The sequence below is a fragment of the Rhineura floridana genome, chromosome 16 (assembly GCF_030035675.1).
Source record: "Rhineura floridana isolate rRhiFlo1 chromosome 16, rRhiFlo1.hap2, whole genome shotgun sequence".
NCBI lineage: Eukaryota > Metazoa > Chordata > Lepidosauria > Squamata > Rhineuridae > Rhineura > Rhineura floridana.
This window is the reverse complement of record NC_084495.1, coordinates 14,595,830-14,621,808: the sequence shown is the minus strand read 5'-3', so window position 1 is coordinate 14,621,808 and position 25,979 is coordinate 14,595,830. Positions and strand designations below refer to the sequence as shown.

Here is a 25,979-nt window from a genome sequence, read left to right as displayed (position 1 = left end):
TGACCAGCATGGAAACATGGGGTGAGGAAATGGAATGATCCATCTCACCTGCATTAGCCCACTTGGTTAACTTCTTTTTTTCAACTACCCTACTATGAGGCTAATAGTCTTCATTACATAATGGCTACAGAGGAGGGGAGCCCGCTCATCTACAACCCATTTGGCAATGCATGTTATTGAACTCCCTCCCTACAGACCATTTAGGGTGTTAAGGTCAACAGAGGAGACCTTTTTAGTAGTTCCACCACCATCAGAGGCTTAGGGTGGTGGTGGCCTGGGAAAGACCATCCTCTGTGGGAGCCCCTAAGGTGTGGACTTGCCTCCCTACAGAGGTGCGCCTGGCACATTCACTATACAGTTTTGCCATATGCTGAATATGCACCTGTTCACACTGGCCTTTAACACACTATGACCATTTTGTAATTGCAATTTGTTTTAAACTGTTTTTAACATTGCATTTTAAATTGTTCCGACACACTCTGGGACCTTAGGGTGCAGGGCAGGCAATAAATCATCATCATAAATCATTGGTTTGTATTCCACTACATCCTACTCAGAGCAGACCCAATGAGATTAATGAACCTAGGTCAGTCGTATCTGTTAACTTCAATGAGTCTACTTTGGGCAGGAGTAGCACTGAATATCACCCATTATTATTATATTGCTAGCTATTTCACAGACTTATGTACAAGGCTGCAAAAGAGCGCCTCTCATCTCTAGCGCACATGTAGTTAAATGCCTGTGCATGACAACTCAGGCACCATACAGGGCACAGTGTGCCAATGCCACACCCGCTGAAGTATGTTTTCAATGGTCAATAACGCACTGCAGGATAATTATGTTGTCTGTAGTATTATCTTTATCCAAAGAAGAAAATAACCCATGCACACTCTTGGCTTTCAGACCAATGGAAAACTAGCTAGGCTATTGCAGAGCAAATGAATGCAAGTTTACAGAGCAGGTGGCCAAGAGCCTGCTACAATAAGCAATAGGAGATCACAAAGTAGTGCTTGGCACAAGGATCGGAATAGTACAAACAAGTCCCCACTTCATCTGTGAAATATTGAAGAGAGCTATTAAACTTTAACACAAAGGAAGCCCTGCTGGATCAGGCCAGATGCCAGTCTAGTCCAGCCTCCTATACTCATAGTGGCCACCCAGGTGCCTAAGAGAAACTGACCAGCCCAGCCTGAGCACAACAGTGCTCTCCCCACTTGTAATTCCCAACAACTGGTATTCAGAGACATACTGACCCATGAAAACTCATCAGCATTTCAGTGCAAAATTCTCCCCCAGATACAGTTCCCAGAGTGGTTTAACAGTCAATCCTTCTTCCCAAGGAACTCTGAGCACTGTAGCCCTATGAGGGGAAAAGGGGTCTCCTAACAACTCTCGGGACCCTTCACAAACTGCAGCTCCCATGATTCTTTTGGGGAAGCTATGACTGTTTAAAGTGCATTAAACGTATTGTGCAGATGGGGCTTCATTTCCTCAGGCCTCTACTTTCTCCCATATTTTAATGTGAGTAGGAACTAAAGTGATCTAGAAAGGGTTGTGGGGGGAGAATCAGTTCAGGGCAAGACTAACAAGGAAAGGAAGGGGTATCCGACTGGTTTCAGTTTTGTGTATAGTTTTATACACTGCCAAGTAAAAAGTCTGTACCTTCTAATCCAGTCTTTGTGGGCCATTTATAAACTTGCAAATACTACACTTACCAGAGGGGTGTGGAACCTATGGCCCTCCAGATCCACACTCTTGAGTTCACAATCTGTATACAATAGGTGTTGGAGATGTTTTTGCTTTCCATACGTTGCTGGGCTACAACTCTCATCATCCCTGACCAATGGCAATGCTGGCCAGGGCTGATAGGAGTTGGAGCCCAAGAACATGTGGAGGACCATAGGTTCCTCAGCCCTGCCTTGTCATATGCTCAGATTCCTGTATCTCCATCCAACATGGACCCGGACCCTTTCTTTTCCTACTGTGGCAGTATCAGATTTGGACTGGGGAGATGCACGTTCCACTCCCTGTTCAGCCACAAAAACTCACTGGCTGACCATGGGCCAATCACCATCACTCACCCCAACCTACCAGCATGGGGTGTTTGTTTATTTTTATATTTATTTTTCCATTTATAGACCGCTTACTATCTGACAGATCTCAAAGTGGTTTACAATAGAATACACAAGGTACAAGGTGTTGTAAGGAAGGCACATCACATAAACTGCCTTGAGCTCTTTGAATGGAAGGAGAGTATGGTAAGACACAGCATACACACTCTTGACTCTGGGTTCACTGTCCCTTAGCCTCCTGGTTACTTTTCTCATTCAGCTAGCCTACCTTGCCAACACAGATTCTCCCAGCCCTAAACCTGGGATTGGGGTTTTTTTTAAGTGCCAGCTCAACTGCCCTATCACTTCACTCAGAGCAGAATGTTCTTGAGCATTCCATGCAGCCTACTTCCATTCTCCATCTTCAAAAGCATACATGCAGCATTCTATGACACTGCATCATCTCAGCCAATGGGAGTACAGAAGGCTTTGTGGCTGCTGCAACTATTACTAAACAAGCACATTACAGTATGGATTGAAAGTTCTGCAATTTTAACATTTACAAGAGGTGCACACAGCAGGTACAACATAACAGCAGTTTTAGCTTTGCAGATGCTGGATTATTATTAAAGTTATTATCTGTTATTTACTTTGCACCTATTGCTACATCACATGCCACATAAAAATTAAAACAGGCATGGCTGTGTGCACAAGCCTGCAATGGAAAACCAACAATCACACAAGGAGGAGGAAATGGACTTGATGCCAATCAATCAGAGGCACCATCTGCACCACACAATTAAAGCAGTATCATACCACTTTAAGCAGTCAAAGGCTTTCCCCAAAGAATCGTGGGAACTGTGGTTTGATAAGGGTGTTGAAGGTTGCTAGGAGCTCCTTATTCCACTCTTTGGGGAATTCTTTGGTGGAGATCTTGACTATTGGAGTGGTTTCATAGTACTTTAGATGTATGGTGACTTGTGGTCAGACAGAAATCAGGAACCATCATGAAGAAAAAGCAAGAGCGAAGAAACTGAATCATATCGATTATGCCACAAATCTTCAGCAGGCTCTACACCAGCCTTCCCCAACCTCCAGAGGTTTTGGACTACAACACCCCTCAGCCCCCTCCCCATGGGACTGTTTTCTAAGTACAGTAATAGTTGACAAATCCTCCAGGAAAGACATTCCTTTTAACAAAGTCTTTTTTGGGGGGGGGGGGGAGAAATACTCTGACACAGTCAGAATGTGACTCCTTCTCTACTGGATTGTGGCTGCTGCAGACAGCTCTGTCATGCATGGCTGGATTTGGACTGGGGAGATGCACGTTCCACTCCCTGTTCAGCCACAAAAACTCACTGGCTGACCATGGGCCAATCACCATCACTCACCCCAACCTACCAGCATGGGGTGTTTGTTTATTTTTATATTTATTTTTCCATTTATAGACCGCTTACTATCTGACAGATCTCAAAGTGGTTTACAATAGAATACACAAGGTACAAGGTGTTGTAGCTCCTGATTACCTACAAAACATTGTCTCCCAGATTCCGCCATAAAGGTAATGGTACGCAGCTAATATAAATCTCCTCCCCATCCATTTGGAGGGAAGAGCAGAGGGGGTGCGGAAGTCCAAAGATTAGGGCTGCTCAGGAGTGTAACAGGTTAGCATTCTCTTCGAATGCAGGCTCCATGACTCCACTGCAGAAGCACAAGAAAATGGGCAACCTGGCAACTCCTCCCAAACACGCTGCCAGCTCCTTGGCTTTGACAGGCACAATGGCAGTGGCTCTCGCTGTCTGTGTGCATTTTGCCGGCTCCTGGTTTCCCAACAGTGCCTTTAGGGCTTGTCACTGTCGAGACAGCAGGCAACGAGGAACATACGAGCTGCCTGACATGAATCACCACCACCAGCAGCAGCAGCAGAAGCCCAGGGAGCAGCAGCTGAGTGAGACAGAGGATATGGAGATGGAAGAGTTAGGAAATACAGAATACATCAGATGTTGAGCCACAGTTACTCCAAATGCCTCAGAGCGAGTGGGCAGAGGAGGACGAGACTTCTGAGAGCCTTGAGGGAGGGGGAGCATTAGCAACCTTTCAATCTCTCTGGACACTCCCTCAGGTGGCTTAGAGCCTGTTCCACCTGACAGCATCTTGCCACCTGCAAGCGCACTGCCAGAGCTGTTGGGGAGCGATCTTGCACGCGTGCCAACTCCAACCCACCCTGAACACCCTGCTTGGAACTTCAAACATTTCCCTGCCAACTTGCTCCCCGTCCCCTGAACTCGAGCCGGCACCTAGTGAGCCTGTACTGTCCAATGAGCAGGTGGAGGCTCGCCCCCCTTCACCCTGCACGAGACGATGCAAGAAGTGGTTTGGTCAGAGGGAGAGTCTTCGAAGGAGTCAGAGATTACGAGAGAAGACCTTTCCTTTCCTTTGATTGGGGTGTCAAGTCAACTTACTCCATATGCTGCAGAGAATGCTTAATTAGCATAGTTAGCACCAATAGTGAGCTAGTCTAGCCAGGCCTATGAGACGCACTGCCTTTGGTGTAGCGGTGACTCTAATAAAGCAAGAATTATTGCCAGACTCACCTCCGACTCCTGTGTCAAACTCTGGGCAGGACATCAGTGTTGGCAGCTTCCTGCTCCTCTTCGGACCCGGCTTCGGCACTGTCTCCAGCACTGGCGCATCTTCAGGACTGAGACCTGGTGTTCATGATGCGTCGGTGAAGACGGGCCCCACTTCCTCACAGGGCTCGATGGACTTCAGCATGGGCCACTCCAGCTTCATCTTGCACCACCTCCTGGAGCCCGCCTTCCACACCCCGCACTTCCAGTGCAGGGGTGGCCCAGGCCTCCAGCTGCCCCCGCATCCTTCTGTTCACCATTTTTTGGGATTCCCCAGGAAGCTTGTGAGACTTTAGGGACAATTTGTGTGTGTTGGACCTTGGGTGAGAACCAGGGTGGATGGGTGGAGATTGGGTGAGAGCAAGGAGGCTGAGAGATGTTGAGTGGAGAAGTGCAAGGCAATTGTTTTAATATTTATTTGTTAGTTTGTATTATGTATGCATTTGTATTGTGGCTTTATTGTATATTTTTATAATATTTGCTATTTTATCTTCTGTAAACTGTTTAGAGATTTATATATATATATATATTAAGCGGTATAGAAATGGCTTAAATAGAAATAGAATAGGAACAGCACATGCAGAATTACTTTCCCATCACAGGTGCTGCGATTTGTAGGCTACATTCAAACATGGGGTTTACTGTCCCAATTTCTAATGTTCCTTGTACACTGCAGTACCTAAATTTCATTCACCCCAGTGGCCATAGCGTGACACAACAATGCACGTGATTGGACATGTCGCTACTTTCCCAGCCTTTCCGCATGTGTACATTTCTGCTCTCCACAAAAATGGCCAAGAAGAACTGTATGTTGGTATACCACCCCAAATTTCACCACTTTACTGCCACAATTTCCTGGGTTAATGGGGTTGCAAATGTATTCTTCTGAAGCAATGAAATTAACATGGAAATGAACGCTAAACTTCCCCTATATTTTGCTAGATTTCCAGAAGCGACTTTTATATCATGTGCAAGATCAAATAAAACGTGGAAATTATCAGGAAAATGGAAGAAACTGCTGTCTGGATGCAGCCATCATCCCAGTGCTAAGAAGAAAACATTCCACCAGTGGTTTGGAGCACCCACAGTTGCTGTTGTCATTGTCGTAACCTAAACCAGTGGGGGTTGGGCAACAGGCAGAAAGGCAACCTATTTTTTCCCTTGCTGATTCTTTCTTTAGTAACAGCTTGTTTTGTTTTTCTCAGGCTTCCCTTCTCTCCTTCTCTAGTTAGTCAGTGTGTTTGAGTGCTAGCCTCATGGCTCTACAATGGCCATATGTATCCCCACAGTCAGAATGGCCTTATTTCCCAGTAGTAATTACGGATGGAAAGGATCTGTCCATTTCTCAGTTTCTCATTTTTCCAATCTTAAATTCAGTTCTCCACATTTCTGCAGCAATTTGCATTTTTTTTAAAATCCTCATGAAAATTCTCCAGCATTTTAGTGCTAATTTCCCCTCACACACACATATACGTAGGGAGTTTTGACTAATGTAGACATTTTTACAAGGCATTTCTCATCACATAATGAATTTTTGGATGTTATTTTCACTCATATATTCATTTTTATGCACACTTCCCCCAATACATGCCTTTTTGTAAACACTGCCAACCTGCATCACAAAATCTGATAGGTGCTGGGTGTCGGCTCTCATATTGTTTCGGAAAGATAAAATTTGATAAATTCAGCTTGAAATGTGAATTGAATAGAAATTCTTGCCCATCCCTAGTAGTAATAATCCTTATGTTTCTTTATTCTTTCAACCACCAGTCTTACCAGACTATTCATTTCTGCACACCACTGAAATATATACCAAACTCCAACAATGACAACAAGGGGAGGGTTTTCTCTGTGGTGATCCCCGGCCTCTGAAATCAATTCTCTCTAGATATATGCAAGCACCAACCTTAGCTTGCTTTAGGCACATACAAAAGTCTGATTCAGGCTGCAATCCGTTACATGTCTACTCAGACATAAATTCCACTGGGTTCAATGGGACTTGCTCCTAGGTAAAGTGCGTATTGGATTGCAGCCTAAGTCAGGCATTTGTTATGCTTACATAGCTTTTTAATATCTCTATCTTTTTTCCTGGATTTATTGTATTGTTTTGTATGCAAATTGTTGCAAACTGTCCTGGGTTTTTCAAGAAAAGGTGTAATATAAATGACAACATAGAAAATAAAAATCTGTAAAGCACTGATTTCTTTCAGGTCAAACACAACACTGTTGGTGCATCCTGGTCCCTGGCCAAGTGAGTATTAGTAAATTAAAACTACTGCAGGAATATATGAAAGCATGAAGATTGCTTCATTTCTAAACTTCACAGAAGGAGATTCAGATTGTCCTCGGTATGGAATGTGGGTTACCCAAGTAAGGGGACCATCTCAGCCTTTTTTTAAAAAAAACCACTCAATTTTTTTAAATCTTGGAGACAGTGCTTTTTGGTAAACTTGTAATCTCGCTCAACAGGCAGCCTGAATCCCAGTGTAACGGGTAACACTCCTCACTCAACCGCAGACTACCCGCTGCCTTTCTGAACCTGTTCCCATGGTAACAAGGGCCTGACAAGAAGGAAAGAGGGTAAAAAAGATTTTAAGTCATTCCTATTTTGAAACGTCTATCAAGTTGGCTACATTCCATTCACTGTTCACATGGAAACAAGGAGTGAGAAAACAGAAGACATTGCCAAAGGCTGCCTGGTATTCTTTTGTATATATATAAAAATATTTAGGTGAAAAAATAAAACAGCCCATTGAGGATAGAGCTCACCTGCCACAAAAGTCAAGTACCTGTTTTTGGGGAGTCGGGGGAACTAGGGTGAAGGAGGGCTGGAATGGATCATCCTAGAAAAGACCATGGCTAACATTCTGAACAGGAGCGTGCAGCACTGCAACATTTTGTTGCAGGTCCCATTTGTGTTTTTAATATTAAAGTTTGAATTTTGTTGTTTTTAAAGACCATCTTACTTTAATATTATATGTATACCCAATTTTTCAGCCAGGAACTAAAGAGGCTTACAATTTAATGACAAAACAATTTAGTAAATGTAGTAAAGGAGGAAAAGGCAGAGTGCATGGTTCTCGTGCCCCCATTTTTCCCCTCACAACAATCCTGTGAGGTAGCTGAAGATAAGAGTAAGCAACTGGCCCAATGACGTTTACAGATGAGTAGGCATTTGAACCAAGCATAGTTAGACACTAACCACTACACCACACAGGCACTAAACCACACAATCCAATAATACCATAACCCACTTAATGCTGTCAGGATGGTTGGCATCCTTTCCTGTCGTGAGAGACACATAAAAGGCTTCCAACTAAGAGTAACCTGCAGGCCTGCTCTAGTCCCTAACCTCACGAGAAGTTCAGCACATACAGCCAACTAAAAATCCTTCCACGAAAATTATGAATATAAAAATTAACCCTTCCTCCACCACTGAAGGACAACCTCAAAGGGAACATGCCCTTGGGTGCCATCCTTCTGGAGTAGTCTGCTGCCCACAGTGGATAGAGGGCCCCCTGGGAATAAATTGCAAAGAACAACCAACAGGTAATATAAGCAGGCATATGGAACACACCCTGGTGCATCACATGAACGCTGGTGAGCATAAAAGTCAGGTCACACAGCCATACTAATAATCTTTGACAGTGTAGATCAACTCCACTAACTGTCAATACATATCTGGAAGCCACCACAAGTTCCAGTATTGGAAGAATGGTGGGATATAAATAAAGAATAACTAACTAACTAATAACTAACTAATACATGCATGATCCTACTAAGAGACACTGTCCACTGCATGTGAATTTCCTTTATGTGTACAGTGTCATTTTGCTTGTGTAGGTCTTGAACCAGAGAACAAAATGCAAGAATTAATCTTGTTGAATCAGGACCATGGGGCTCACATGTTCTCTTTTTCCTCCTCCCAAGACTTCAGTGATAAGGTAAACAGTTTCAAGAATGTATTATTCAAAAGACGCTTTATGAAAATGTATAGACAAACAAACAAATGCTGTATGTGCTGTTCGCAAAGAAGTGTTAAAAAGGTTGACATTTTGCAATTGACGATTTAAATTTGGAAAAAGCAGGCATACAAATCACTCAGCAATGGTTGATCTGCCTCAGCACTGAATTACTTTAATTCCATGAGAAATATATTCAAATTTAGAAAGCCTCAAACAAATTTCTCCCTCGACCTTAGATATGACCCAGCTGGAGTTAAGGACACTTCAGTGGGAAATGTTTGAGCAAGGGCTTTCCCCTCCTGCTGAAAGCAGTAAGAGCTCAACTGAAGAACACAGAAACACAAGAGCAGCTGCCTCATACCTAATTCAGCATCCTGTTTTCCTCAGTGGCCAACTAGACACTTGGGAGGCGCAAAGCGGAGAATGAGATTATCAGAACATGGACCAATGGACTAACTATATCGTCGACCTCAGCATTGCCTGGACTAGGGATGCATGAGAATTTCTATTCAATTCACTTTTCAAGCCATATCTATCAAATTCACACCCTCCAAAACAATACGAGAACGAAAGCCATCCATTGAAATTCGCACTTAATTGAATTTTCTGATGCAGTTCGCAAACCAAGCAATGTCTACAAAAATGCATATATTAGGGGAAAGTGTCTATAAAAATGAACATACGAATGGAAATAACAGATGCATTTATATAGTGAGAAATTGCTTGCAAAAATGTGTACATCAGTCAAAACTGCCTACAAAAAATGTCTTCATTAGGAGACATTTGCACTAAAAAGCTGGAGAAATTTCCTGAGTGTTTTAAAAGAACGCAAATTGCTGCAAAACTGTGGAGAACTGAATTTCAGACTGGAGAAATGAAAAACAGAGATGCAAAATGGACAGATCTTTCCAACCCTAGGCTGCACTGACTGGCAGGAGCTCCCAGGATTTCAGACAACGGTATTCTCCAGCCCTACCCAGAGATGTCGGGGATTGAACCTGGGACCTTCCACATGCAGCGTAGATGCTCTACCACAAAACTACAGCCCTTCCCTACTGTCCTCTCCCATTGTTCCTCTCTAAGGCGATAGCCCTCTCCACTGCTGCTCCCTGGTGACTGGTGAAAATTCTAAGGTGGCATCCTGGGGATAACATATAACAGTCATGACTAACTTCAGCAAGGTCATGCCGATTGCTATTTATTTAACTGTGAGCAACCAAGTTCCCTTCATGATGATCCATTGGTTCTATACATTCTAATATGGTGTGTATGGGCATGCAGGTGAGCACAAACAGTACCAAAAAAAATAAATTAGAATTCTCTGCATCCATGCTCCTTGGCACTACCGGAATCTCTTCCTCCCATAAACCCAACCTGAAGCAGTAACTGCAAGGTCCACAGCCCAGCATTGTATTTTTTGTGTATCTTTGCTTGATGGCTTCAATTATGAGGCAAACAACGGCACACTCCAAGGTCTTTATTGAGAGATGAACACCCAATTCATTTCCAGATTCCAACAGTAATCCATGTACACCCAGATATAGCTTTCTAGGTAACCTGGAAGTGCCTTATAAACATGCCAAGGTAACTTAGAGTACCTCCTTCAAAATGGTATAACGCTATTCTCCCTTCATACTCCAAATGGAATGGAGTGGAAATGGAATATCCTGGAAAAGAGCATGGCTGGAACTCTGAAAAGGAGCCCTCCACCCTGCAAAGTTGTGTTGCAGGTCCAACTTCCACACTGTAATATCAACCCATTTTTTTCCTGCTCCCAGAGGCTAATCAGGTGGGTAGCAACAGGAGAGAGCGCCTTTTTAGTTGTGGTGCCTGGCTTATGGAACTCCCTCTGTTTAATTTGCTATTTTTTTCAGCACCAGAGACCTTTTAAAATTTAAATTCACATTTAAATTTTAAATCTCAGGCTTTTTAAATTCTGAGTTTTAAACTCTTGTAACTGCTTCTTAGAATGATTCCCCCCCCCATGTTGTTTTATAGCACCAATTTTATTGTTTTACTCTGTTGGTGTAAACTGACCTGGGAACTGCTTTTGGCTGAAAGGCAGTACAGAAAGACATTGGAATTGATAGATTTTGAGGCTGCTCTTGAAATCAGACTGTCCTGAGCCCTATTTAGGCACACGTGATTGGGATTAAACACACAAATGGGGCAGGGAGAGTGTGCATAAATGTACTAGTTCCACCCACCCAACTGGCAACTTCAGAAGTGCAGGGTCCCTTTGCGATAGTCACGCCACAACCCCTCATAGCCATGCCCCCAAGATTCACTGTCATGTCTGCAATTACAAAACTACGGAACTAGAATAAAACTGTTGCATGCAAAGGCTCCCCCCTGCTCAATCTCTCTCTGGGGGCTAAACGTTGCCAGAAACGTTTTGATTTTAAGAGTACTGAAATGAAGCCAAATGTGGGACTAGGATTTGGGAGATCAAGGGATTTTGCCATGAAGCTCACTTCCCACCTACCCTAGGAGCCCATCAGCATGATGAGGAAGGTGTGTGTTAGCTACTGAGAAGAGTATTCTCAGTGACTGACTCACCTCTTTTCACTCTGATTGGCTCCAATCAACAGGAAAGGGCAAGGAATCAACTGAGAAGACTCTTCTCAGTGGCTAACATGCCCCCTTTCATGCTGATGGTCTTGGGCATAGGCTACCTGCTTGGACCCTCTCCCAAGGTGTCTACAATCCTCATGACCCTGGATGAGCACACTCCTGCACTCACCCCCACTTCCATTGCCTGCCAAGCTTTCAGGGGAGATTGTTCACAGCAAGGAAGTCCCCGGTAATTGTGGAGACTCACACACATTTTTCGATTTTCCAGGATTCCAAAGTTTGTGGGAGCCTCCAAGAGCTTCCCTGCTACAGAGGGTCACCTTGATAGAGACAGAGTGCTTCCAGGCTGTCACCTTTTTCGGGTGGGATTCAATCACGTACCCACAAATTCAGATGGTGCAATTAAATTTGGTTGGGGGCTCTTGCCACAAAAACTGGACTTTGGGGAAGATTATTATTATGTAATTTATTACCTGCCCTTCACCAGTAGGTCCCAGGTGGGTCACAAGAATATAAAATGCATTATTAAAAATAGTTTAATAGAAATTACATTTGTTTTAAATGTAAGTAAAGCGATAACAGTTTGAGCACTGTGCAGGGGGTTGGACACGATAGTCTTACAGGTTCCCTTCCAACTCTGCTATTCTATGAAAAAATACATTGGAAAGCCTGGAAAAACAAATGCTTGGTGAAACATTGTATAACCTCCTTGCAAACAAGTCTGAACAAATGCTTAATAAATAGCCACCGTTGTCTAACCTCCCGGCAAAGTTTGTGCAAACAAATCAGGATGACTGCTTAACAAACAGGTCACCTAGAAGCAACCACAACAGTCATCCACATTCTTCTTTCTTCACATGATTATTTAACACTTCTCAAAAACACCTGAATGGGTCTTTGGACTACATGCATATTAAATTTCAATCTTCTAGCAAACTGTATATTTGCTTTGCCCTTTGGAGGTACCTTTCACACCCCTCATTTTGGAGAGAGAGACAGACAGATGGGCAGACTAGTGCTGTGGCCAAAACCTGCCCTTCAGTTTCCCCAAAGATTGCTTCCCCTATGGAAGAGGCCTCTGCTTTTCTGTTGCATTCACAGGGTGCATTAGAATTTGTATCTTTGTGGGTTTGAGCTATCTTATTGAGAGATGGGCAAGGGTGATGCATGCATTTTCCTTCCCAATAAACTTTTCTCCTTCACTCTGCAGCCTCCCCACCTGCCGCATGCTTCCTGATCTGAAAAGCAGGGATGGAGTCGTCTGGGGTCTTGGGGGATTGTAGACCCCTAACTTTTTTGGGAACAGGGTTCCAGCCAGGTCTCTCTGTATGAGCCAATCAATATGAAAGGGGAGCATGTTAACCACTGAGTAGGGTCATTGTCCCTTCATTCTCACTGAAGCTAATTAGAGTGAAAGGAGGAGAATCAGCCATTGAGATGATTCTTCTCAGTAGCTAACACACATGCTTCCCTTTCATGTTGATTGGCTCCGAGGGGCATCTGCTATATTGGAGTGGGGACTCAGAGACAACACGGAGAGCAAGGGAGATGAAGGAAAGTGGAAAGGGGGCATGGTGTGACTACCTTGAAGGACAAAGGGATGCTGCGTATCTGAATTTGCCACTATGCTACTGCTGAAAAGGCTCCATTGGAGGAGCTACCTCATACCATCGTTCCCTGGGCTTTAACTGAAGTGCAGGAAGGTGAGGAGCTAAGAGTGGTGTGCTTACTAATTTTATTTAATGGAAGTTCTTCCTTTTACAATAAAAAATGTCACTCTGTATTAGGGATGGAAAAAGCTGTCAATTTCAACTGTCTCGGTTTCTGGTGTTTTTTTCTTCCCAATCTTAAATTCAGTTCTTCACATTTCTGCTGCAATAATTTGCAAGTTTTTTTTTTTAAATCCTCATGAAAATTATCTAGAATTTTTGTGTGAATTTCTCCCACTAGACACATTTTTGCAACCAATTTATCCAAATCTAATGCATTTTTGTATATAATTTTCACTAACATGGTCATTTTTATGCACACTTTCCTCTAATATATGTATTTTTGTAAAGACTGTTTTGTCGGAGAACAGCACTGAAAATTCAGATAAGTGAATTTTGAAGGATGACTGTTTCGATTTTCATATGGTTTCAGAAATTGCTGATTTGATAGATTTGGCTTTAAATGCAAACTGAATTGAACTTCTCTCCCATCCCTCCTCTGTACTGAGATTATTCTGTACCAGTATATTTAAAAGCAAAACAAGTCACTTTTTTGAAAAAATCAACAGCTCTCAGAAGGTACATGGTAGACAGCCTTACCAACGTCTTGTATGTACAGGAAAGCCCAACTCTCAAGATGTTTTAGATCAAACTCTTACCAGCCCTAGCCGGCACTACCAATAGTCAAGGATGATGGGAGTTATAGCCCAGCAACATTTGGAAATCCAAATTTTCCCCAGCCGTGCAAAATAAAATGAGGAGGAAGTGGCATCCTGCTCAATAATGGAACTAGGGAGCTCCAGCTGCAATGGCACAGCTATAAAAAACCATAGCGCTATCACATTTGCATCCCGCCATTCCTCTCGAACAGCTCACAGAAATGTACATAGGATACTACCCTAATTCTGTCCTCAAAAACAACCCTGTGAAGTAGGTTGGATTGAGAGCACATGACTGACTTAAGTGAACTTCATCGCCATGTGGAGATTTGAACCCAGTTCTCTCTGGTCCAAGTCCAACATTCTACCAACTACACTGAATGTACTAATAAAAATCACCTAGTATTTAAGGGTCATCGCTAACTGTTGAAATCTGTTCACATACATGACAGCCAGGGTGGTTCAAATTTTAGATCTTCTCTATCCACTTTCTCCAGGCCATGCATAATTTTATATACTTCTGTCATGTCACCTCGTACTCACCTTTTGTCTAAACTCAAAAGCCTGACATTCTGCAACCTTGCCTCACAAGGAAGTCGCTCCATCCCCTTGATCATTCTGGCTGCCCTTTTCTGAACCTGTTCCAAGTCAGCCATGTCCTTTTGGAGGTGAAGCAACCAGAAGTGTACATAGTATTCCAAATGGAGTCACACTATATAGTTGTATTGCAACATTATATCGGCAGTTTTATTTTCAGTTCCTACCCTAATGATCCCAGGTATGGAATCAACGTTTGCCAAATGTTGTATTCCTTTTTGTGTTCCTCATTCAGACAAGCCTTCCATTGTTTGAAGGAAGCTTCTTCTCTAATAACTTCTTTGACTATGCTCTTTAACCACTCCAGCATCCCCTATGCCCTGGTGGTACCTTTCCTGATCCGCTGTATACACTCCAGCTGAGCGTCTAATGTTGTGTTTTGAAACAACTGCCAAGCATTTTGGAGTGATTTGACCCTCTTGACTTTGTCTTCCAACTTCCTTTTTACCAGTTTCCTCCTTTTTGGGAAGTTTTCTCTTTTGAAGTCAAATGTGTTCATGTTGAATTTTCTTGGCAATTGGCCACTTAGATGTATGTTTAATTTAATAGAGCTATGGTCACTGCTCCCAATTGGTTCAGTAATGCTTACATCTTACACCGGGTCCTGGGTGCCTCTTAAAATTACATCCAGGGTCACTACCCCTCTGGTTAGTTCCATGCCCAATTGTTCTAGGGCACTGCTAAAGTGACTCAGGAGTTCTAGACTACATGACCAAGCTGTTCTAGGTTCCAGGATATCTAGAAATTCTACCTCTTTCTCATGACTGTAATACATATATAGCCAATCTATGTTAGGGGAGTTGAAATCACCGATTACTATCACATTTCCTAGTTTGGATGTTCCCTCGATTTCATTCTTCATCTCAGAGGGACAACAGGGGCCGTATCACCACCCATTATTATGATGTGAAAGTGTCTGCCTGCCTCTTTAGGTATTTCTAGCTTAGAATCATACAATAGTAGATATGGAAGGGTCCTATGAGGCCATAGAGTCCAACCCTGGCTCAATGAAGGAATCCAACTCAAAGCACACCCAACAGGTGCCTGTCCAGCTGCCTCTTGAATGCCTCCAGTACTGAAGAGCCCACCACCTCCCTAGGTCATTGATTCCATTGTTGTACTCCTCTAACAGTTAAGATGTTTTTCCTGATGTTCATCTGAAATCTGGCTTTCTGTAACTTGAGCCCATTATTCTGTGTCCTGTACCCTGGGATAATCGAGAAGAGATCCTGGCCCTCCTCTGTGTGAAAACCTTTCATGTACTTGAAGAATGCTATCATATCTCCCCTCAGTCTTCTGTTCTCAAGGCTAACCATGCCCAGTTCTTTCAGTCTCTTCTCCTACGGCTTTGTTTCCAGTCCCCTGATCATCTTTGCTGCCCTCCTCTGAACTTGTTCCTGTTTGTCTGCATCCTTCTTAAAGTGTGGTGGACTCAATGACCTCTTTAACGTACAGAGCAATACCACCTCCAGTATGTCCTTCCTATAGAGTTTGTATAAAGAGATAACTGTGTCCAGCTGGATCTTTTCATTCCACCAGCTTTCTATTATGCCCGCTATAGCAATGCTATACTCTACGACAAAGCACTCCAGTTCACAAATCTTGGCTCAGAGGCTGCTTTTAGCATTAGCGTACAATTCCCAGCAGCCCCAGCAAGCATGGCCAATGGCCAGGGATGATGGGAATTGTAGTTCAACAACACTGGAGGGCCACAGATTCTCCACACCTGTTTTACAGGCACACACAGGACTGGGTGGCAAAAAAAAATGATCAAGCCTGAGCAGCCAAGTCTTTAGCAGGACTAATCCAGAAACAGATTGCTGGGGTATTACAAGAGGGAAATTCATCTTCATTATCCACCTCACTGCTGGCAAGAACAACAGGGGAGAAAATATAAACTCTCAAAACATTTTGTCCTCATTTTCCACTTTAGAGGGACAGTCAGTCATTTCCCCTCAATTAAAATCCATTTCCAAAATAGGTTCCCCCCCCCCTCAGATGTGCTTGAAGGCTTTATATTACAGCTTCACAGCTAATTGTATCACTATTATACAAAACAGTGCCTCAAGTACAAAACCACAACATCTTTTATCATTTGCATATCTAAGCAATCTATTCGACTAATTACTAGCCCTATTGCAAGAGAAAGATAATTGCAGGTGGGTTTGAAGGAAGCAAAGTATCTGTGCAGAAGGAGTGGGGGGGATTTAATAATGGAATATAATAACTAACAGGGGATGTACCAGCAAAGGAAGATGTTGGAAAATCATTTCACTTATCAAGACTTTGGGATCCATGGGACAGAATTTACCTGCCTTCTCTCAGAAATGTTTAGAGAGTGAACTTTAAAAAAACAACCTTATTGTCAATAGCATGGAGACAACTCCTCTAAGAATGAATTTTGCTCCAAGTTCCAATGAAGTTAATGCTCCACCTGCCTATTTCCAGGTAAGGGCCCATATAAGCGGAATGTGGAAGCTATGGATTCTACACCCAATGCATTGAATGTTCAAAGCACCACAAAATGTGAAAATATTAGTATGAAGTTCAAGGGGTTTTTTTAATTACCAATTTTATCCACTGCAACCAAGTAAATACTCCAAGCCATCACTAACAAGGCTGCAATCCTCTTCCCATTGTCCTGAGATTAACCCCATAGGCAGTGAGACATGCAGCACAATCCTAACCATGTCTACTCAGAAGCAAATCCAACTGAATTCTGTGGTGGTTACTGCCAGATAAGGGGGAGGTAGGTAGGACTGCCACCTTGATATTTAATGCAGTGCTATTAACAGCACAATCCTATGCATTACTCAAAAGTAAACCCCACTGTGCTAAATGAAACTTACTCACAGGACAGCGAGGAGAGGACCAGAGCCCAAGTTAAGAGCAAAACTCCTACTGCGGGTTATAATCCAATGTTTATCACGGGGAAGTGCAAAAACCAACAAACATGTATTCAATAAATGTGCTCTTAAACCTATGTGTCACAAACACATGTAGAAGAGACACACTGTTTAAGGTTTCCATTATGAGCTGTATAAACTCATCCTGTACTTCATAGATATCGAAAAACCTCAATCCTAAACACGTTACTGGCATGTAAATCCCACCGACAGCAGAGAGACTTGTTTAATTTAGTAGGTTGTACTTAGAAGATTAGCCACTGAACTATGCATATAGTTCACCTGAAAGGACACTTTCCCTTCACCAGATTGATCAACACAAAACCAAACCTCAGAAAGGATGCCTGGCATGTGGGAGAAAGACAAAAAGAAACTGACACATTTCTCATCCTCATTTGATCGCTAGCTCGCTCACCGCTAATAACCCTTCATACCTCAAGATTCCTATGCTGTTCTGTTTGCCAACACTGGGGATGTGGGTGCTGATATGAAATCAATTGTGAGCTGCATTGTTTAGCTCAAATCATTAATAGTCAGAAGAATACAAACACAAAAGCACGCTCAGTGCTGTTTCTGCAAACGCACCCAGAGACAAAACAGAGATATTTGATGTGTCTTTCTTCTTCAGTTCAATGTCAGTAGTTGGATTTATTTTCAACACTGTAACAAAGAGTCTTGTGGCACCTTGAAGATTTAACAGATTTACATGACAGGTCATCCATCTCAACAATTAAAGGGAAAAGGGCTCCATATGACTAAGACAGCTTTAACGGCAACCACAACATATGAAATGATAATTTACAGTACAACCCTAAATGGATCCGCACAGAAGTAAGCCCCCTCTTTTTTTGGGTGGGGAGGGTGAATTTCAACGTTCAACATGCACGGATTTCAAGCAGGGATTCTAATAAAAACCCTCTACCATCAAAACCACAGGCTACTACTGTTGTTCATTAGAGCCACTGAAGCTCATACAATCTCTCTCCCTCCTTCCCATGCAACAGCCACTATAATTCATTTCCAAATAATGAACCCAATGGCTTTTTTCCCCCAATACCCAGCAGAAGCAATTGTATTTTTTTTTTTAAGAGTGGAAAAGAGCGCCTGCATTGACTGATGGATTGCAAGAGTTAAGTGGAAATTACCAGAGGAGCCGCAAGTAACAGCATATTGCCAGGAAGACTAGGAAGTAACAGGCAAACAATGAAGGACAAAAGGAACACAAGGAGGAGTCACTGGGCAAGTGACTCAGGAGTTGCCTTCCCATTCATCCTAACTTGGATTCCACAAAGGACCTGGAACTTGGAGAGAAATATGTTGTCATCCCTAGAAGCAACACTTCCCCCTGTAAAAAAAAAAACACCCAACAACTTAACAAGCCTGCCTCTGCTTAAGGGCTAGTAAAGCACACCCACACTACTTTGCACCAGTTACAGTCTTTAAAAAAGTCAAGAAATAATTACATTTCTGCCAACTTTAAAGGCATGTTTGTGTTGCAACACACTTGCAATAACATCAAATCAAGCCAGTATGCTTCACTCAGAGCAGACACTGTGCAGTGGTTAAAAGAGTGCAAAGCCAGAAGCCCAGCTGTGACACCTCGCCTTATGAGCTCATTAGGCAAGCCACTCTCATCACCTCCTCTACAACATGAGGATCATTGCCTTGCAGGGTTGTTGTAAGTAATGCAGCTAATATAAATTGAAGACTCAACAATTATACAGAAAAATGCAAATGCTAAATAACCTTACACTTGTGTATTATGAAAGACAAACTCCTCTCTGGGTCCATGAGAGTATCTTTTAGAGGGGGGGAGTAACTCAGCCAAAAGAAAGAAAGAAAAAGGAGTCGAGAATTGCACCTACCCCACTTGTTACAGTCATAGAAGGACAATAATCTGTGAGCAAAGGGAACCCCCTATAGGCAAAATAAATGTTTTGTGTTCACTAAACACACACAACACATATTTTCCAACTGTATAGTCTAACTATCTGTATAGAGAGTTGGGTGTCACACACACACTGCAATGTACAGGGTAGAAATTCCATTCTAAACACCACAACCAAATACACTTCAGCCTTATACCAAGTTTTTACAGAGAGCCTGTGCACAATTGGAGACATTTAGAGTCTGTAGCACATAAACACCCACACTGCAAAGTGCAAACGTTACAATACCGAAGTTGCGCACCAGTCTATAAACAAAAATTGTCCTTTCACACGGAACTGGGCCAATAATGCCCTGTCTAAATGAAAACCAGCACATCAAGCCTATTAAATGCCTGCGAAGGTGCAAATCTCTTACATGGGTCTCTTGATAGATGAATTATTTCTCTCATCGCCACCGATACACACTGTTGCACCTTGAGTTGACCCACAACACCCACCAGTTCACACGTGCTGGATCTGAGTAAAGGGAGGGACATCCAAACCACAGCACCCGGCAACACTCACCGGTTTACTTCAACGTAAAACATGCACGGATTTCAAGTAGGAATTCGACCTCCAATTCAGGTGCGTCTGGAAGACGCCTGTGCGGGTCTAAGATGCTGCGGGTGTGCATCAAGGCTGTCCGCATGGGAGTGTGCGCGCTCGTGTGTGCGCCAGGATTCCCACAACAGAAGTGGCGAAGCGTCCTTCACGGATCTCCGCTGACCTAAACAGAGCAAATCCCGCGCAAGCCCCACCTCCTCCAAAACAGCTGCCTAGAAAAGGAGCTCAGGATCGCAACCCTAACGATTTCAGCTGCCCGCTGCTCTCCTTCTACACAGCAACCGACACACGCCCAGAGATCCCACTCTAGCTAGGGCAGAGGGAAGAGAGAGAAAGAAGGCTGCATGAAATGCCAGCTCCTCCCAGAGTAGACCCATTGGAACCAAAGGACATGACTTGGCACCGCTCATTTCAACGGGTCTACTTGGAGGAGAACTTCGCCGGCTACGTCCCCTAAAGCCAGACCATCGCCTCGCCAAGGACGCTCTCCCAGGCGCCCCAGGGTCAACCACCTGGAGATCGCGCCCGCCAGCCTGCCCCTGCAGCCGCCGCCTCCCCTTCCCTCCTCGCGAGTCAAACTTACCTGCTCGCCCGGTGGAAGTTTCAGTCGCTGCAGGAGCAGCAAGAGCAGCGCAGCCTCCACCCTGCGCGGCTCCGCTGGCCGGCCATAGCGTCCGGCTGCCGACGCTGCTGCCGACGCTGCTGCCCTCGCCGTGCCTCTCCCCGTGCCTCTCCCCGGCGCCGCGGCTACGCTGAAGGCGAAGATAAATCCACATAACCGAGGACGCCGCGTCGGCTGCTGCTGCTGCTCCCGCCACCGCGGCTTGCCCGCTGCATCCTCCCGCTCCTTTTCGCAGGGCCGACTGAGCTCCAGAAACAGAGCCGGGCTCGTCGGCAAAGACGAAGCCTCCCGCCTGCCTTAGGCGCCGCTCGCTCGCTCGCCTTTTCACGCAGCCAGCCGCTCTGTGCGCCGGGCGGACGGGCAGCAGCTAAGGCGCTCGGCTTCTGAGCGTTTTTGCCTCCTCGGCCGCTAATGAGCATGCCCGGGAGAGGCGAGAGGACATGCGCGCTGCCGACGCCGACGCCGCTCCCTTCACCTGCTGCCAGACTCTTCTGCAGGTGGCACCGAGAGGAAAAGGGGGGGGTGGATTTAGGGAAGCGTCTCAGGCACGAGGGTGGGGAGGCAGAGGGACTCGAACCTCGCCGGGAAAGGGCGCGGCAGGCAGGTTGTCCCTAGGGAAGATGCTAGCTCGGGATGGGAGAAGGGGGATTCTCGAGGGGGAGCGGGCAAAGGAGGCAGAGGGGGCAACGGGGTGGGGACGGGTTGTCGGGAAAGGAGGGATCGGCTCAAGCTTTGCCAGCCGCCGCCGCCCCTCGCTGCGATTAGCCTCCCCCCTCCCCCCCCATCATGCACCCGCATGCAGGGACTGTGGATGGATGGGCAGGACGGAGAATACGCCAAGGGAGAAAATGCGCTTAGAGGCGGCGCGCGCGCGTGTGCTTTGGAGGCAGAAAGGCGCCGCGGAAGGGGGGACAGATTATTGGAGAGAAAAGCAACAGGTGAGGATGTTCCGCTGGGCGACCTGGAGGATCAGCTGGAGAGGGGCAGGCGGCCAGAGGAGAGCCCCGCCTTGGCTTGGGGAGCGACGGCGGGACAGGAGATGCTGCTCGTCCTCCTCCAGGCCGGGCTTGGCGGCTGCTGAGCAGGACTCTCCACGGGTCTCCTCGGACAGCAAAGGCTCATTGCCACCCATCTTCGTACGTGATGCATTGAACTGGAGAGACCAAGGATTGAACCGAGGGGGAAGACTCCAGCCCGTGTGGGCCTCTTTCTAATACCACTGGAAATGGAGGGATGCCAGAGGGGGTGGAATAAATGGCAAGACCTACACGGGTGTGTGTGAAGCTGACAGTGTTCCTGGCCCCCTTCCTACACGTGCAGAAATCCGCTGTGTGGGGGGGTCCCTTAGTAGACGGAGGCCCCACCAACCTCAATCTGCCTTCAGCCAACCCCCACCTGCCTGCCGCCTCACTTACAACCGCAAGGCTCCCACTTTTTGCGTGCATTTGCGGTTGTTAGCGACACAGTGATTTTTTTAAAAAACGACTACTGTGAGAATTATGTAATTATTTACGTAATTATTTTTGTAATCTGCTGCTGCTGATCACATAAATATACAAACGCATAAGGGATAACGGAGAAAATTGCGTACTTCTTCAGGAAGAAATAACGAAAAAACAGTGAGAACCGGGAATCGCAATAACTAGCGGAACACAATTTATAGTGAATGGAACTGCCAATCCATTTGAGGTATTGAAAAACAGAATGGAATTAGATAGGGAACCCCCTCCCTACTGGAACCAGAGGCAAAAAGTGAGTGGAGCACTGGATGTGACTGTTCCCTTTGTTCAGTAGGCTGCTTTCTACACACAGAGAGGGGGGGGCATTAACAGAGTTCAAGAATATATTCCAGCCAGGGAAAGGCACTCAAAGAAGGTCAGCAAGGGGTGTGGCCTGGGGATGAGGCTGGTCTGGGAGGAGTCCCAAGGGCCAGCTAGAAGATGGCTTTCACCATCCTTTACAAATTCATGCAAAGTTCAACTCCCCTTGGGGAGTTGTGGCTATGGCTTCTCTTTGGGAGTGTGGATGTTGGGGGCTATCCTGCATGCCAGAATTAATATGCTTACCATTGTAACTGGATGTTTGTATACAGCCATGGGATCCTTGGGGATAAAGTTCAAGTCCATGGCTTTGATCCAAACTGCCTGCCTCCATGAGAATGAAAAATGATGTTGGGACGATCAAACGCTGAGCTCTGGTGTGAAGTGCTTGACATTTCCCCCCATAGGAATGGATGAATGCCATTCACTCATAGAGAAGAAAGTAAAATCATGAATTTAAATTTGCAAAAATGATTAAATTGGCTTCTTTGGGAGGAAGGATGGGATATAAATCCAATAAATAAACAATAATCAGTGAATAACTATGTATGGTCACCTGGGAGAAAGTCCCACTGAATTCAACAAGGCTTACGTCTGAGTAGACGTGCATACGATTGCACAGTTAGGGAAGCAACCAGGCTGAGGGTTAAACCAGACTTGGGTAATCTCAGTGTCTGGAGTGAAAAGCATTTCCCAGCAGTATCCCAGATTGCTGTCCACTGGCTTTGTCCCATTGCTCAGTGAGATCCACTGGGATCCAAGCCAACAATAGCCTGTATGGCTTGGCTGTGAATTCTGTTTCTAGGTCATATTAAATCTTGATGGAATATTGCAAACCAGCTTAGATAGACAGACAGATACTATGAGCTATGCTGAGCTTGTGGATAGTGTTATGTAAATTTGTATACATGAGCAGAGATTGGCAACCGTCTGAGATGCATGTGTGCTAGTGTGTGTGTTTACCAAAAAGGTATTTTATTTATAGAAATACATAGTAGATAGGAGAGGCATACCTAGTTCTAACTAAGTTGGAGGCGCAACGCCCAGGTTTGGGAGTTGCCCTCATGGCTCAAGAGGGAGAGAGCAGAGACAAAGGTGTCTCCTCTCTCTTGGACAGTCGAAGAAGAGAAGAGAGGGGAAAGGGCGGAAGGAGGAGGGGCAGATATCACAAGTAAAGGCAGTCAAGCCTATCCATCTGGAGGACCCTAACTCTATCTCCCTTCTGGAACATAAACAAAATAACAAAGCAGGAGTTGCTCTTGCCCCACTTCCAACAGATGGAATATGAACATGTTAAATTAAATTGGTCCGGACATTGTAGGTATATATATTCACAAACACTCAGTAATAGCATTGCCTTTTCAAACAAAGAAAAGAAAGGTCTGGTGTAACTAAAGAAGCAATGGCATGTGTGTAGGGGTTCGCAAAGGCGAACCTACTTAATGTGCACTTTCCAAAACAATATGCGAACCAAAGCACAGCCGTATTTTGAATTTTGCGCTTCTCTGTATTTTGCAGTGCAGTTCTCCAGCCATGTAATGTGTACAAAAATGCATATACTAGGATATTTAAAATGCATATATTAGCATACAAAAATGCATGATGTTAGGGAAAATTGTTTTGCAAAAATGTGCATATTATGAGAAAAAACATTAAAATGCTGATGCATTTTTATGAGGACTTTTAAAAATGCAAACTGATCTGGAAATGTGGAGAAATGAACTTAAGATTAAAAAAAAAACAGAAATAGAAGAAAATTGGCAGATTTGTCCATCCCTATATGCACCTCTCTCTCTCTCTCTCTCTCTCTCTCTCTCTCTGAGAGACAGATTTAAAACATGTATGCCTTATCTTTGGACCAACAATGTCTTCAAGGCAGTTTATAATCAAATGCAATAGTAAAATCCATATTGAAGTAGACCGGAATTAATTAGCCTAAAGCACACAACACAATAAACAAACCAGTAGCAACACTGTCATTGTTTATTTGCTGTCTAGATATTTTGTTATATTCCATGCAACTCACCCTGGTATCACTTTGGGTAGTGTTCATTGCTAGCCCTATGTCCCATCTGTACTATCCATTTAAAGCAGTATCATGCCTCTTTAAACAGTCATGGCTACCCTCAAAGCATCCTGGGAACTGTAGTTGTCAAGGATGCTGAGAGTTGTTAGAAGACCATCTATTCCCTTCACAGGGCTACTGTTCTAGAGTTCCCTGGGAAGAGGGATTGGTTGTTATACCACTCTGAGAGCTGTAGCTCTGTGAAGGGACCAGAGGGCCTCAGGGCCAGTGCCAAAGGTTGGGCCCTGGTCAAGGCCCCCTGTGGCCCAGGGGGGCCACTAAAGGGCCCCTCATTAGGGTGGGAGAGTAACGCTACCCTGCCGCAGATTTCAGGGAGGGAGCTTCCAGGCCGGCCGGCCGTTCGCTCGCTCCACCTACCTCTCTCCTGTCTTGTGCAGCTGTGCATGCTGCATGCACAGGGCTGCTATCAACCAAGATGGCAGTGGAGGCTTCTTTAAGGGGCTAATGCCCATACCACCATCTTGGTTGATGGCAGGCATGCGCACACATGCAGCGTACCGCACATGCGTGCCGTCAAGCAAGATAGCGGTGGGGGCATCAGCCCCTTAGAGAAGCCTCCACAGCCATCTTGCGTGAGGGCATGCAGCAGCACAAGACCGGAACGAGGTAGGCGGAACACGCAGTAGCCATGCACCCAGGGCAGGTCATGCCTGGCCCTGGCGGGTCTTCTAACTCACAGCATGCTTAACAAACTACAGTTCCCAGAATTCTTTGGGAGAATCCAAGACTTTTTAAAGTGGTATGATACCAGTTTAATTGTGTAGTTCAGAAGGAGCCCAACTCAGAGTAGACCCACTGAAGTTAATACACATGACTAAGGTTCATTAATTTTAATGGGTCTATTCTGGGTAGGACTTAGTTGAATGCAACCTTTTGTGATGGAGGGCAGGATAGAAATAAATCAGTGCAATCCTATATGTTCATACTCAGAGGTAAGCCCCACTGAGTCCAATGAGACTTACTGCAGGAAAGTATGTACAACAGGTTTTGTGACTCTCTGATGTTGCTGAGTTTTAACTCTCATCTACCTCAGCTAGCATAGCCAATGGTAAGGGATTATGGGAATTGTGGCCCAACAACATCTGGAGGGCTTCAGCTTCTCCCATCCTTGATATAGAGCAGCCTTTCCCAACCAGTGTGCCTCCAGATGTTGTTGGACCACAACTCCCATCAGCCTCAGCCAGCACTGCCAATGGTCAGGAAATATGGGAATTGTGGTCCAACAACATCAGGAGGCACACTGGTTGGGAAAGGCTGATCTAGAGGATGTCAACTCTAGGTATATCTTCTAAAAACATTCCTGTTTCAAATACTCAAAAGTGACAGTTCTGCTGGACCAATTGCCTGTTGGCCATCTCATTGAATTCAGTGGGGCTTACTTCTGAGTAGACATGTACAGGCAGTGGAGGCTAGTCTGTGAGGCTAAATGGGGCACTGCGCTACCAACTTTGCACTGCCCTTAGCCAGCCCCCACCTGCCTGTCGTCTTATTTACATCCTCAGAGCTTGGAAAAGTTATTTTTTTGAACTACAACTCCCATCAGCCCAATCCAGTGGCCATGCTGGCTGGGGCTGATGAGAGTTGTAGTTTAAAAAAGTAACTTTTCCAAGCTCTGCATCCAGTTCAGGAGGTGGCGCTTATTGGCTGCCAGCTTCCTCCTCCTCAGTCTCAGTGTTGCCCCTTGTCAAACTCAGCAGGGAGGAGGACTGGAACAAAACTAGAATGAATTGCCTCTTCCTGTCATTGGCTCTGGCTCCCTTTATTGTTGGCTCACTGCTTTCCACCACACCAATCCCAATGGGCATCACCCATCACTGTGTGCAGGATTTCACTCTTAGTACAATAATGGTGGGGTATACCACTGTCTT

The 25,979-nt window shown here is 44.8% G+C and overlaps 1 protein-coding gene across 7 annotated transcripts in view; it reads right to left on the bottom strand.

Moving 5' to 3' along the window:
• Nucleotides 1-25,979, bottom strand: part of TENM1 (teneurin transmembrane protein 1) — an 897,331-nt gene that overhangs the window by 511,146 nt on the left and 360,206 nt on the right. For 4 of the 7 annotated variants that reach the window (XM_061598137.1, XM_061598130.1, XM_061598136.1 and 1 more), the window contains exon 1: nt 20,167-20,907. The exons of the other annotated variants lie outside the window; for them this stretch is intronic. The gene's annotated coding sequence lies outside the window, so the exon portion shown is untranslated. Of the gene's footprint in view, nt 1-20,166; nt 20,908-25,979 lie in introns of those variants that run through there. 7 annotated transcript variants of the gene reach the window in all.